The sequence below is a fragment of the Microplitis mediator genome, chromosome 10, assembly GCF_029852145.1.
Source record: "Microplitis mediator isolate UGA2020A chromosome 10, iyMicMedi2.1, whole genome shotgun sequence".
NCBI lineage: Eukaryota > Metazoa > Arthropoda > Insecta > Hymenoptera > Braconidae > Microplitis > Microplitis mediator.
The window spans coordinates 19,155,522-19,171,811 of NC_079978.1; the positions used below are offsets into that span (position 1 = coordinate 19,155,522).

Genomic DNA, 16,290 nt, shown 5'->3' on the forward strand with positions numbered 1-16,290 from the left:
CTCATGATGCGAAGCATCTGAGATGTGCTTTATGATCGAAAAATTTAATTCGCCTCACTTCGTTAACTATTTCAATTATTATCCTTTTGTTAGTTTACGGAATTGAGATATGTTGCATACTATTTTGAAGATAATTTAATGGATATTAGTTCCATACTTTTCAAAAGTTAATTTAGTTCAATAAAAAAGGAAAAAACATCAAAATAGTCTAAAAAAATTTCCTGTCCGTCAAGTATGAAACCCGTAGACACAATAACTTACGAAAAAATGCAGTAATTGAATCAAATTTTTTTTTTTTAATTCTTTGAAAGATTTGTAGATCCCCTATTGCTACTGGCTAGGTAATTCAGTGTCGTTTAATTACAGTTAATAATAGAATAAAAAGGCTGTATAACTATATCTATATATATCGATGTAAAATTAACATGGATGCCGATATATCTATACCTATACATTATACGTACTTTTATTCCACCAGGGGCGCTTGCGAATTACCATCCTAGTGTAGCTGTTTTTTTTTTTTGCCTATTGGTAAGCCTGAATTGTTTCAGTTCAATTTTTTTTTATTTACATATATTTTTTTTGCTTTTGTTATTAATCGAGATATTTTGAGTAGGTTCTTTCATAATTATATAAAAGATACTAATATAATTTAAAAAAAAAAAAAAAAAAATATTTAAGGAAAGAAAATTTTATATATTTTTTAAATTTATTCGTGCTTCCCGCCATTTTTTTTATGATCATTTTATTATTTCATAATAAATGAGCATTATGAGTCGCGCACTTTTGGATTTTCCAAATTTTTTAATATTATAAATAATATTATAAAACATTATAAATTATAATATATATAATTAAAAATATTTATATATATAATTAAAAATCGAGGCGTGCAATTATAATATATATAATTTAAAATAAATATATATATAAAAAGTATAATACAAAAAAATTTGTTTTGCATTACCTGTCATTCTTTCTTTTGCTTACCTCACCTACAACTTCTTCAATGAAATTTTATTTCTATGCTCTTATCAGTGAATCGTGATTTTAATGCAATTTTTTAAATCATTGCCTATGGAGTATTTGTTATTTATTAGAATTATAACTTTTAAAACGATGGTTTTTATATTTTCTATTAATAAAAATTAATACTTAATTATTCTAAGTTTATGCTTATACGAGAATTTATAGATTACAAATATATTTTTAAAATTATCCTTATCAGATATTGATAAAAAGTAGGCTTTTGAAATTTGAGTCCTTCTTATTTTAAGTTATTCATTAATAAATTTATTTTTATATCATTTTAATTTGATATACTGTAAGTCCGAAGAATCTAAGATTAATTTTTATATTTTTATAACGTTTTCAATATCATAAAAACTAATGATCGTTAACTAACAGATATTTAATTAATACATTACGAATAAAATATATTCTACTATGTTGTGGAGTAAAATGAACCACAGTGGTTATTTAATGCTAGTTCTTACTACCCCCCATGGAAAAAATTTATATGTTGAATATATTAAAAATATATTTCTACATATAAATCATATATAAACGTAATATAACAAATATATACGTCCAATATACTAAAAATATAAACGAATGTATGCTACATATAAAAAAAATATAAATAGAATATATAACTTTTGGCCGATTTTCGTATATATAAAATATATGTTCAATATAATGAAGTTATATGTATAATATATTTTGTATGGATAATCATCAAGGTAGTAAAAGTTCATAGAAATATATACAAAATATATTGGCTTTATATTTAAAATATAATTAGATAGAATATATTGTGAATATATGTTAAATATATTTAGTTCATAAGGAAAATATGATAATTAAATATAACCAAAATATATGTGACGTATATTTAAATTATATTAAAGTTAATCCTCTTACACTGGTGTAATTTTATTTTAACACCGGGCGGAGTTAAAATGAGTCCATTTTTAACACTGCTCTTTTTACAGTGTATACACCTACTATAATCTGCATATATTTTTTTAGAAATACCTACTTATATTTTTAATATAATTCAAATATACGTCACATATATTTTGGTTATATTCAATTATCATATTTTCCTTATAAACTAAATACATATATTTAACATATATTCAGAATATATTCCATCAATTATATTTTAAATATAAAGCCAATATATTTTGTATATATTTCTTTGAACTTTTACTGCCTTGATGATTATCCATACAAAATATATTATACATATAACTTCATTACATTGAACATATATTTTATATATACGAAAATCGGCCAAAAGTTATATATTCCATATATATTCTATTTATATTTTTTTTATATGTAGCATATATTCGTTTATATTTGCAGTATATTGGGCGTATATATTTGTTATATTACGTTTATATATGATTTATATGTAGTAATATATTTTTAATATATTCAACATATAAATTTTTTCCATGGGGGTAGGTTTTTTCAATTTTTTGCTGACAATATGATTAAAACTAAAGAACAAGTTAGATGACATAATATAATGGTCGAAAGAGACTATAAAGAGAAAAAGTTAGTATAATTTCAGAACCATTTTAGAACATTATATTTCGATTTATCCGGAAAAAATCCCTTTTTATGTTATTTTTTTAACTTTTCAGAGCTGATATCTTTTGAACTAATGAACCGATTTTGACGTTTGTGGTGGCAATCGGCGTGTTTTATTGAATTCTAGAGCTAATGAAAATTAAAAATCGATCCGTTCTGTCGTTTCGAAAATATTTTAAAAATACCGTTATTCACCATTTCTTTTTCCCGCGATATCTCTCGAACGCATTAACTGATTGAAATGGTTAAGGCAGCGATCGACGCGTTTTATTAAGTTCTAGAGCTGATTAAATTTTGAAGTTGATCGTGGAACTCGTTTCTGAGAAATCAATAAAAATTATCAATACATCAATCTAGCAAATTGATATTTACCAAAATTTGACGATTCATTTCCATAAATATTAGTAGTGTTTCTGTAGAAGATAAATATGTTAGGGGATAAAAAAAAATTTGTGTTAACCGGAGTTAATAATATATTTTATTGACTAAATACATCAAATAGTTCAATAAATCGAAACAAAATCATCGAATTATTGTTACAATTTATATAAAATTTAGGTCTAAGGACTCAAGTAATTGTCGGAATTTAAAGATTTCATTGCGTATAATAATTATAATTGATCTCTGTAATTTTTTACGAGTGTTTTTAATAATTTCCCTAACCAATTCAAGAACGAAACTCACTAATGAAAAGATTAAACCGATTGCCAGTAAAATAAATGCAAAGGTGACATCTTCAAATTTTATCGGCCGGTAATAATTATGCGTTGATATATCTTGTCTTACACTATATTTGGCAACTAGTAATTTCAGTATTCGTTCCTGCCATTTGTCGTAAATTAGTGATTGGTGTAAACGCATGACAAAATTATTAACGCGATCTTTCAATGGCCAACTGTTACGCATTGTCAGTGATCCGAAACCAAACTTCAAACTATTTGCAGGTGAGTGTAATTTGTATTTAGCAATTAGGACTTCAAGATTATCTTTGGAATCAATACAAGCAATAGATTCACTGGTGTGAATATTTTCTTTACAATTCCAATTGCCAAATATCATTTTATTTAACAATAATGGATCTCTAATATACTCTTTACAACTATGGGTAGCATAAATGTGTGTGTAACGCGGATCTTTTAGATCATCTAGAGTCTCGACATTCTTTCTATACTCGGGTTTTGTTAAAAATGTCGCCAGATGCCCAGAAAATGTCGCCTGTATTATCAAAAAATATAAAAATATTACGGAAAAAAAAATTCGCATCTTTGCGGTGTCCATTCGGGTGTAAATCGAATTATTTATCAGCAGTCTCAAGCACTCAAAGATAGCAAATGATAATCTTGAGTTATTTTTTGCTCTGGTTGATAAATAAATAACAATAAAAACCATCAGCAGGATAATTGTTGTTGCAAAGATGGTCAACCAGCCATAGAAATTAAACATTTTTTCCAATGGTGTCATTAGTCCACGATTGTGGGTCAGTATTATATCATTATCAAAAGTTATTGGATATGACAAGTAATAATAATTGCAAAAAAATATTGATTTATTGTAACTAAAATATGTGAAGGGATGTAATACCAAATCTACTGAATGATAGGAAAGCAAAGGGCCAGTACTGGTACGATGTGTTTTGCTGCTGTTTTTAGCAAAAGTATGAGTTATATTTAGTGTTATATTCAGAAAATCTATTAACCACCACCCGACCATTCCCATGTTCGGGCCCAATTTCTCAACTACGTAATGAAGATCACTGTTTCTAGTTATATGTTCATTTACAGGCCCACTTGAGTATTGAGAAGCTCGTATTACTTTTATCGCGTAGCCATTAAGATATTTTGTACGATCAAATATTATATTATCACATATATTCGAACCTGTTGAACATAAATATCAGTATTATTTTTTATAATAGACATTCAAAACATTGAAAAAAAAATTTTTCATGTCAATCTGTCAGTTTTAACTCAAGTTACAGATGTTTTGATATTTAACTAATCTCCTGAAATCTTGAGTAATGATTCTTGTTCCCGGCAATTTTATTTTTATTGAATAAATTAGCCTTACCATTTATATTAAACCCGATTTCCTGGAAATATTGACCTCCAAAAACTCTCCAGTGATCGTTATAATCACCAAAATAGATGTGATAGAGCCCATACCAAAATGGCGGTGCATAATCAGCAAAAGAGTTCAATGTTATTATATCAATTGTATTTTCTTTATTTTTTGACATTGAACAATAATATACTTTACAGTTTTCGAAATTGTATTGAAATTCTCGAAATATACCTAGTATTTCTATTATTTCAAAAGTATGATCTTTGTCAAATATAAACATTGTTTTGATTTTTAATAATGGCTTCTGCTGAAATGAATACAATTGAGGAAAGCCGGTTGAGTTATCAAAAATTATTACAAAAGTTCTTATTTCTTGATGCGCTATGATTTCATTTGTTATTTTGTATTTATTAGTCACAACAATATCACTAATTTCATTGGGCAATTGGAAATTTTCACCATTTGCCCAATATCCAACTGTTCCCAATTCCGTTCCGCAGCTTTCAAACAAATCTCTCTAATTGTAAGAATCAAAAATTACCGAATTAATCAGCTAATCATTGTTATTATTATCATGTAAGTCATTAAAGTGAATGTTCGCAAACATGCAAGCACCAGCTAGGAAACTCTAAGTCGGAGAACCGAAAAAACTTTTTCGAGCTTTAGCTTACGCGTTAATATCGCATTGAAATCATGATATTAGTCGAGTATTGAATAAAATAAAAATGACACCCCATCTTTATATCCCGTATGAAAATAACATACATGGTCAAAACATATGATAAATATCAGAAAATATATGTGGCGAATTTAACTATATTTTCTGATATACTTTTTTTTTATATTAAAAATATAATACTTATCTCATACGAGTCCGTATATACTTAGCATATATAATATATATATACATGTCAGTCATATATAAAGAATATATTTTTATCATATATGGAAATATATATTCTTGTTATACACGAAAACTATATTTTTATCATAGAGGAGGGTGGGGCAGAGCGGCCCCCCTAAAATTTTGATAAAAAAAAAATTATATTTTAAATGGTTTTTAAACATTTCAAAATCACTTCTGTAAATATAATTAAGCGTTACTTTGGATTTCTTTTGGTAAACTTTTTCAAAAATCAATTGTTAGTTGAAAAATATTAGTGACGTTTGTTTTATGATAAAAACTATTAAAAATTTTGGTTCTTCTTTCGTATCCAATAAACATGTAAAATGTAATTTTTCTTCATGTAAATTACTTAAAAAAAAATTCAACTTAATCAAATTCGTTTAAAATCCAGAAATTTTTTTTTTTTACCTTTTTTAGGGGGTACCCCACTTTGCCGCAAATATTAAAAATTTTTTTTTTCAACGGTAACTGAAAATTTCTTCTATTTACTTTGAATATCATTAAAAAAAAAAAGATTTAGCGTATTTGAGTCCTCGAAAAGCTGGTTTTTCCTTAAGTACCCTCTTTTGCCTCTCCCTCCCCTAAGTTACATATATGAAATACATATATTTACTACTGTATATAATTTTATGTTAAATCGGCCAAAATCTCCATATGACTTTTTTTAATATATAACATTTTTTTGTTGCAAACATATAAGATTTTATATATTTTAACCAGATATTGTCTTTTTATACGGGTACTAAGTCTTACTTTCATGAATTTTTTATTCGTCTGAGATAAGTACCCAGCTATTTTTTTAACTTCTCGCTATGAAAATCAACGATTTTCGAAAAATTTGAAAAGATATTGACACCCTGGTTCCGAAAATAGAGTTTCCATCAGGTGCCGATGTTTTTAGGTCTTAGATAAGTATTCTACATATTTTCAAGTTGATGCCTGAGTGTCTGTATGTGCGTGTATGAATTTTCTATAACTTTCTAAGTACAAACAGAAAAAAAGGATGAACACATTCTTAGTAGGAAATTAAATTATCGCAAAAATCAGTCGGATTATTTTTTCTTATCAAAATTAGATAGTTAAAAAGTTATTTCAATAAATATTTGATTCATAAAATTTTTCATACCATCATTTTGTTGAATAAAGAGACGCCATTATTATTAATTGTTATATTTATTTGTCCAGTTACAAAATTTATCAAAAGACTCAAACTCAATATTAAGTTAATCATTGCAATGACTCTAAGCTTTTTAGTCGTATACCATTAGAATTGTCTAGCCCAAAACGAGCTTTCTACTCAACTAAAACCCTTTCTATAACATGGAATAAATTTGAAGGTTATTATTAAATAAAACCACGTGCGTAATATTTTTTATCGGTCTATCAATCTAACAACGTTAGTTATTTATCTATATTTGACAATTCATTTCGATAAATATTACGAAGTGACTGTTAACCCAGTCACTGTGTGAATAATATATATACAGCAGAATACTCGGTGTTGCAATGATGGTTTACCAGCTGTAGAAAATGAACATTTTTAACTTCCCGCAATGAAAAATGAAAATTTAAAAAAAAAAGAAGTTATTGGTTTCGGTCCGATTTTCGAAAATCAAGTTTTCACCACAGATACTATAGCCAGGGAACATTTTTTTCAATAATTTGTTCCCAGTCAAATATTTACAAGTATAAAATTTATTTTACATTTGACGAATTCAAGTTTCCTAGAGACCGCGTACGTTGTCTACCATCAATACTCTGAATCGATTAGAGTCAAAAGTAAGTAGAATACCAAAAAGATTCAATGGATGATCCTTCTTATACACTTCTTTCTTCTGCACAGAAAAGTCAATAAAAAAGAATAGTCTATGAGAAAAAAAGAAAAAAAAAACTTAATATAGACTGGAATCTGCGGAATATCGATGACTTTTAAAAGTGCATTTATAAGATATTACGAGGGATAAAATTCTACCTCTAAAAGTAACCAGCGGATTTTTATTTGATAACACAATAAAAAATGTAAGGAATGAAAATATTATTGCAGTTGTTCATTGTAATTGAGTAGTCAATCACGATTCCCAATGGTGTATTTATTTTAGTCAAAATGATATTGCAGACGCATTGTCATATGCATAAAATAATCGTATCAGTAAAAGTAGAGAAAAAGGTTCCTTACTTCCTTTATAGTAATAGCAGAGGTGATGGTATTATCACTGTGACACCATTGTCACCAGCTTCTGCGAATGAAACTCCAACTTGAATCAAATGACTTTACAGTAGAAGCAATGAAACCTTAACGGAAGTGCGAAAAACTTTATGTTTTTTTTTTTCACCGATAAAATCATTATCTCAGTTCATTTTTTTTTATTTTACTCTTCTCCGTCATAAAATTCGAGTACTTTTTAAATGCCGCCATGAAACTCAATGCAGTATTATTATTTTAGTATTCATGTTTATAGAAATTCTTATACTTTTTTTTATAGTTTGATTTTAAGTTTTAAAATAAAAAATTAATTATCATGAAAATCCTTAGAGCTTAGTTTAGTTTTCACGTGACGAGTGATTTGATTTTACCAAATTTATGTATAAATTTTGCACACCTCAAGCATGAATGCGCTGAGGGTGCATTATGGACGGTTTTTTTTCCGGCGATTTTTTTCTCACGAAGATATTTTTACACTCTGTTAATTTTAACAAAATAGATAAAATAGAATACTGGCGTACAGAGAATTTATTGAGGAACAATTTACACCTAATATTAAGTTGATCCGTTATTTTATAAGTTTGAAATGAATTGTTTCAACTCAAGAAACCAGTGCTGTCGATTATTACGGATGAAACGTCGTAAGCACAATAACTCTAGACAGACATGGCTAATCGGCTCACCCCTTTAACTTCCCGCTTAGAAAATTGCTAATTTAAAAAAAAAAATAAATAAATAAATTATACTTTAGGAGAGAGTGGGGTCAATTGAATCAATAGGCAATTGAACCAGTAAGCTTAAAAAATCGGAAAAAATAGAAAAATGAGTCGTCCTCTTGGAATTATATTTGAATACACTAAACCTTCGTTTGACCAAAATTTGGAACCAATATGATAATTTAATTTTAAAAAATTCAAGTTTTTGTGTTTTTAGGCATCTGAACTTTTTTTTCAGCTCTTGACAAATTGTTTAATAAGTTTTTAATTTTCAAATGTAATCTTAAAATTTTTTTTGCAATACCTTCTTTCATATATTAGTCATAAATTTCTAACTTTACATCTAGTAAAATAGTTCTTGAATATTTTTTTTTAAACTAATTATTTTAATAAAATCATATGGGGTCAATTGAACCAGTACTCTCGGGGACGGTTGAACCACACGATCCACACTGTGAGCATCAGACATGCGCGCGCATCTTGACTGAATGTGAAAAAAAGCTAAACTAACCAAGAAAAGAAATAATTATATTGACAGAAGTTGTAAAAGTGATTGTGTTCAGTCAAGACCCATTTCGCCTTCACCTGAGAACGCCGAGCCGCACCAATAGGTCGGCGGCACCATCGCTAATTCAAACTTACGCGCGAGATCTCAACCAATAGGAAATTCCATCTTTTGAATAATTAGTTCCAACTTTAAATAAAAGAGTTGCGACATGAAACGCACTCATTGGCTTAAGATCTCAACGAGCTACGTGGATTTTTCCTATTGGCTGAAATCTCGTTAGCGTCGTTCTCTAATTTTCTCATTGGTCGACCGCTCTGACGTCACAAAGAAACCGTTGTGAGGTTTCTTTTACGACATTTTCATCATTAATAATTCTCAACGTGCTTTTGAACAGTTCACCTCGTGAAATCAAATCGCTTCGCTATTATAAAAGTTTTCTTGTGCTTTTTACGTAAATCTCCGCTCAACTACTCTCAATAATTAGCTAGTAGATCAAGGCTACTAATTATTGAGTCTAGATTAAATTGTTGCTCGCGCTTTATTAAGTATAAATTACTTATAGCGTAATTAACCTCTACCGACCACGTGTCGATTTTATACGCGTGTTCGTTATACTGTTGCATTCGCTCGTGTACTTATTTTTCTTGTGTTGAATTCGCTTATATTAATTAATTCTCATAATTAATAACTGTAATTAGTGTAAATAAATAGATAATTTATTTTTACTAAAGAAAGTGTACAATTTTTTGATTGCTAAAAATTACCACACCTGCACCAGATCCTCTAGTATTAATCGCTAATTTTACATTTTGGTCCTTCGAGCCGGATCTGGTGTGGATTTTTACAATCAAAAATTATCACAAATTAAAACATCTAAAAAATTGTGAGAAAAAAGTGAGTGATCAGTTTTGTGTGCAGTGAAATCGCTAAGTGCCGTGGGCATTGCTGAGCACTACTAGAGTGCTGCCCGTGGTGATCAAAATTACACACCGGTGTAATTAAGACTCTTAGGATTTTCAAGATCGAAAACTTAGCGTCGGTTTTCACTTACCGCGTCCATTTTGTGTGCTACGTTAAATCAAGATGGCCGCTGAAGCCCAAGTCGCTCTCCAAATGCAACGCATCGATACGATGCGCAACATGTCTACTCGCTTGACCGACGCCATTCTCGCTACCCAAGGTGCACCCGCTATTGATGCCGAACTCGCTATCCTCAATGATTTGTGGACCCGCTTCAACACAACTCATGAGAGGCTATATGAGGACGTACCTGAGATCATCCAGAATGAGTTTCATACTGGCAATGCTTTCCGAACCGCTAGTGAGACTTATACGTTGCTTCGAGTTCGACTTAGTGCCGCACGACCGGCTCCAGAACCCGCTCATGATGCCCATGCGGTTAATCCAGATCAAACTGCTTATTTTGGAGGTGCTCATAAATCCAACTTGCCGCAAATAAAATTACCAACGTTCCAGGGCTCATATGACGAGTGGGACTCGTTCAAGGACTTGTTCACCTCTCTCGTCATACACGAAGATTCGCTTACCGGCTCACAAAAGATGCATTACTTGAAAACTCAGGTCAAAGGTGAAGCCGCTTCGTTACTCGCTAACCTACCCATAACTGATGACGCGTTCCAGCCCGCTTGGGACTTATTGAATACTCGCTACACAAATCCACGTCGATTGCTCGATATGCATATCGACGATTTGTTGGACCGTCAACCGCTCACTACTCACTCCGCTGCTGATCTGGACGCGCTGTTACTCGCTAACAAAAAATCGCTGGACGCTATTACGGCCTTGGGAATCCCAATCGGTGAGTTGGACCCATTCCTAATTCGGCTAACAGTTCGTTGTTTGCCATCAGACTTGAGAGTGGACTGGATGTCATCGCTTGGGTTGTCCAATGAATTTCCCACGTACAAGCAACTCCACGATATGCTGAAAGCAAAGGTTCGTGCGTGGGAAAATTCGGAAATTGGAGCCACTGTATCCACCTCAGCTCAATTAAAACCAGCCACGGAAAGACCACCAGCATCACGAACTTACTCTAGGTCTGCCGCTACTGGCAAGACAGGAGGCGCCACAAGTAAATCCGCTACCCCCTCTAATGCATCTACATCGAGAGGAGGCGCTAGTTACAACGCTTTCACTCCGAAAGAGAAGACGAGTGAACCAGGACTGTGTCCGATTTGTAAGCAAAAGCACTTCGTGCTGTTTTGCCCAACCTACCAGCAAGCAACGCCACAAAACCGGAAGATGATAGTTTATCACTACCGGCTGTGCTACAACTGCTTGGGACGCCACCGCTTCGCTGACTGCAAGACTGAGCAGAGATGCCAACACTGTCAGAAGCCGCATCACACGTCAACGCACATTGATGAGACTGCCGCTAAATCGGTACAGGAACCTGCCGTACCGACTCCAGGTAACAAATAGTTCCAGTTTTGGTAACTTTTGTTTTGAATTCGCTAACCTAGTCTGCTTTCAGCTCATTCGCTCAATGTATTACTCGCTACCGCGCTCGTTAAGTTGAATTCGCTATCAGGAAGTACATGTACTGCCCGTGTACTTATTGATCAAGGATCGGAGTTATCCTTTGTGACGCATTCGCTAATTAAGAAGTTGGATATACCGCTAAACAAGGCAGCTATACCATTACGAGGGATTGGTAATATGTCAGCTGGACATTCACTTGGATCATGCCAGGTGTCGCTGCATTCGCTACATAGTTCCGCTTCTATTACTATCCAAGCTCATGTGCTTGCTCTATTGACGGTGAACTTGCCGTCATTCACGCTAACCAACAAGAAATGGCCGCACATAAACGGTCTACAACTCGCTGATCCAGACTTCTTAACATCTCGACCTATTGACATCATTCTGGGTGCAGCACCAGCTGCACACATAATCAACGCTAAAATAAGGAAGGGTAATGACAATGACCCAATCGCTCAGTCAACGACGCTTGGCTGGATCATCTATGGATCTGTGGACACCGCTACATCTAAATTGACAGCTTATGGTCATCATGTCACTGTTGATGATCAACTACAAGACTTGCTGAGCAAGTTTTGGTACCAAGAAGAACCACAGACAGAATTCGCTATACACTACAATGAAGATGAGGAAAAGTGTGAACAACACTTTGTAAAAACACACTACAGACAGACTGATGGTCGATATGTCGTTCGCTTGCCGCTTAAATCCTCTCCAAGTCAACTGGGTGACTCGCTACGAGCTGCGCAATACGCTTTACTTCGTCTTCGCAAACGTCTGGACAAAGATCCAATCTACAAGAAGCTATACTACGACTTCCTGAAGGAATATGAAGACTTGGGACACATGAGACGCGTAAAATTAAAGGAGTTACCACCAAATAGCTACATGTTACCTCATCATGGGGTACTCAAAGAACAGAGCACTACCACCAAGCTCAGGGTGGTATTCAATGGGTCATGGAAAACGACATCAGGCGTATCCATCAACGAGATACTCCATGTGGGCCCCAAGATTCAAGTTGACATCAGTGATGTACTGATTCGAATTCGCTGTCACCGCTATCTATTCGCTACTGACGTAACTAAGATGTTTCGTCAGATTGCAGTTGACAAGGAAGATCATCATCTACAGTGCATACTCTGGTTTGACGAAGAGGACCTACCAACAGTATTTGCACTCGCTACGGTTACATATGGAACAACATCAGCTCCATATCTCGCTGGAAGAGCACTTTTACAACTCGCTGAAGATGAAGGAAATAAATTTCCTAAAGCTGTTGAACCGCTGACAAACACTCGCTACGTTGATGACATCTATGGAGGCGCAGATGAACTCGCTGAGGCAATTGAAGTTGCTCTCGATACAAAAAATATGTGTGCCGCAGGATGCTTCCCGCTTGCAAAATGGGCAAGTAATTCAACAGAATTACTGTCTCAAGTCGCTCCAGTTGAAACCCAAGAAGATACACCACGAGAACTTGGGGATACTACAGTAAAAGTGCTCGGGTTAACCTGGAATTCTACTCAAGATAAATTCCAGTTTGGTTATTCGCTACCAGAAGCATCTCCAACTACTAAACGCACAATTTTATCTGAAATTGCTCGCTTGTTCGACCCGCTTGGGTTTTTGGCACCCATCATCGTAAGAGCCAAGATGTTCATGCAGAAGCTGTGGCTGCAGAACTTCGATTGGGATGCTACGCTATCACCGTTGCTTCTTCAAGAATGGAATTTGTTTCGAGATGAACTACATCAGATCTCGAAGATTCAGATACCTCGCTGGAATCATGTAAGAACTGGTGTATCAATAGAATTACATGGATTCTCTGACGCTTCGCAACTCGCTATGGCTGCTGTCGTCTACTTAAAAGTTACTGACGCTACTGGATGCTCCAATATTTCGCTAGTGTGTGCCAAAACACAAGTTGCACCACTGAAACCAATTTCAATACCAAGAATGGAGCTCAACGCCGCTGTCTTACTCGCTCAACTGGTACTCTACGTGAAGAAGGTCTTGAAGCTTGAAAACGTACCAATTTTCATGTGGACAGACTCCGCTGTATCCTTAACGTGGATACGAAACAACCCCGCTAGATGGAAAGTCTACATTCGCAACAGAGTTACCAAGATTCAAGAATCGCTACCAAGTGTCAACTGGGATTTTGTTCCTGGGAAACTTAATCCAGCTGACTGCGCTTCAAGAGGTTTAACAGCAGCCAAACTGGAACAGCATTCGCTATGGTGGACGGGACCTAAGTGGCTCAGTCAATCAAAAGAAAACTGGCCATCTTTTGACATCCCTACTCAGACGGTATCACATCTTGAAGAACGTCCAGGTCTGGTTTTTACCATCTTCAAGGCAGATTCACACCCGCTACATACGCTATTGGACAAATTCTCTAAGTTGTCACCACTACTTCGCACGCTTGGAATCTGTCTTCGTGCCATCGCTAAATTTAAAAAAGTGCCACAGTCCACACTGGCCACACCACTCTCTACAGTTGACCTGGAACTCGCTAAGATTTTGCTGATCAAGTATACGCAAAGTCAGTATTATTCGCAGGAGCTGAAACTACTGAAAGATGGTGATTCTCTACATCGAAACCATCGTCTCGCTAAATTGATTCCCTACGTCGACTACAATGGAGTCCTCAGAGTCGGCGGTCGCTTGAAGAATTCGCTACTGGATGATGATCAAAAAAATCCAGCTATTTTACCACGATCATCACGACTAAGTACGCTACTGATAGAACATTCGCATCAAAAGACATTCCATGGGGGAACTCAATTGACACTCGCTGATCTACGGAGATCTGTCTGGATAGAAGGTGGGCGCGTTCCAGTCAGGTCTCATATTCTTCGCTGCGTCGTGTGCACGAGACATAGAGGTGTTCGTGCACAACAACTAATGGGACAATTGCCATCCGCTCGTGTAAGACCATCTAAAGCATTCTTGCACACTGGAATAGACTACGCTGGGCCAGTAACACTGAAGACATTTCAAGGTCGAGGTGCGAAAACCTATAAGGGTTGGATCGCTGTTTTTGTATGTCTCGCTACGTCCGCTATACACATTGAAATTGTCACCGACTATTCTACTGACGCTTTCGTCGCAGCATTCAGAAGATTCACTAGTAGGAGAGGCGCCTGCAGTACCCTATACTCGGACTGTGGTACAAATTTTGTAGGAGCAGACGCCACGCTAAAGAGAGAATTCGCAGCAGGATCAAAACAGCTACGGGAACTTCAGTATTTACTCGCTACAGATGGCACAGACTGGAAGTTCAACCCGCCAAGTGCTCCCCACTTTGGTGGCAAGTGGGAAGCAGCCGTCAAGTCAATCAAGTTCCATCTTATTCGAACTATTGGTGAATCGCTATTGACTTACGACCAACTCGCTACAGTGTTAACACAGATTGAAGCTGTGCTTAATTCAAGACCGATCGCTCCGCTATCCGAAGATCCTGCAGACTTAACCGCTTTGACTCCTGGACACTTTCTCATCGGCGAGCCTCTAATCGCTGTGCCAGGACCTTCGCTACTTGAAAACAACACCGCTACGTTGTCACGCTGGCAACAATTACAACAAATGTTCCAGACATTTTGGACAAGATGGTCGTCTGAATACTTACAACGACATCAATCAATATCGAAGTGGCATCATCCATCAAACATCATCAAAGTGGGCTCATTAGTCCTGCTGACTGATGAGAGGTTCCCACCATCAAAATGGCCACTCGCTAGAGTACTCGCTCTACATCCAGGACGAGATGGGTTGACTCGAGTAGTCACCCTGAAGACCGCTACAACTGAACTTGTTCGACCAATCGCTAAACTGTGCGTGCTGCCAGTTCACTCTCCAGATGACAATCCTGTCGACACCGTCGCCAGCGCTGGGGAGAATGTTCAGTCAAGACCCATTTCGCCTTCACCTGAGAACGCCGAGCCGCACCAATAGGTCGGCGGCACCATCGCTAATTCAAACTTACGCGCGAGATCTCAACCAATAGGAAATTCCATCTTTTGAATAATTAGTTCCAACTTTAAATAAAAGAGTTGCGACATGAAACGCACTCATTGGCTTAAGATCTCAACGAGCTACGTGGATTTTTCCTATTGGCTGAAATCTCGTTAGCGTCGTTCTCTAATTTTCTCATTGGTCGACCGCTCTGACGTCACAAAGAAACCGTTGTGAGGTTTCTTTTACGACATTTTCATCATTAATAATTCTCAACGTGCTTTTGAACAGTTCACCTCGTGAAATCAAATCGCTTCGCTATTATAAAAGTTTTCTTGTGCTTTTTACGTAAATCTCCGCTCAACTACTCTCAATAATTAGCTAGTAGATCAAGGCTACTAATTATTGAGTCTAGATTAAATTGTTGCTCGCGCTTTATTAAGTATAAATTACTTATAGCGTAATTAACCTCTACCGACCACGTGTCGATTTTATACGCGTGTTCGTTATACTGTTGCATTCGCTCGTGTACTTATTTTTCTTGTGTTGAATTCGCTTATATTAATTAATTCTCATAATTAATAACTGTAATTAGTGTAAATAAATAGATAATTTATTTTTACTAAAGAAAGTGTACAATTTTTTGATTGCTAAAAATTACCACACCTGCACCAGATCCTCTAGTATTAATCGCTAATTTTACAGATTGTTATAACATATAATGTTATATAAAATGATCAATATTATTAGAAGTATTGTAATTTCAGTTTTAAGCTGTAATGAATAGTAAATTATTCATTAAAGTCATTCGTTTGTGGTTCTAATACTC

The 16,290-nt window shown here is 34.5% G+C and overlaps 1 protein-coding gene across 7 annotated transcripts in view; it reads right to left on the minus strand.

The window, feature by feature from the left end:
- The window catches only part of LOC130676748 (glutamate receptor ionotropic, kainate 2-like), a 277,423-nt gene that overhangs the window by 42,790 nt on the left and 218,343 nt on the right, over window positions 1-16,290 (minus strand). The window lies entirely within an intron of this gene.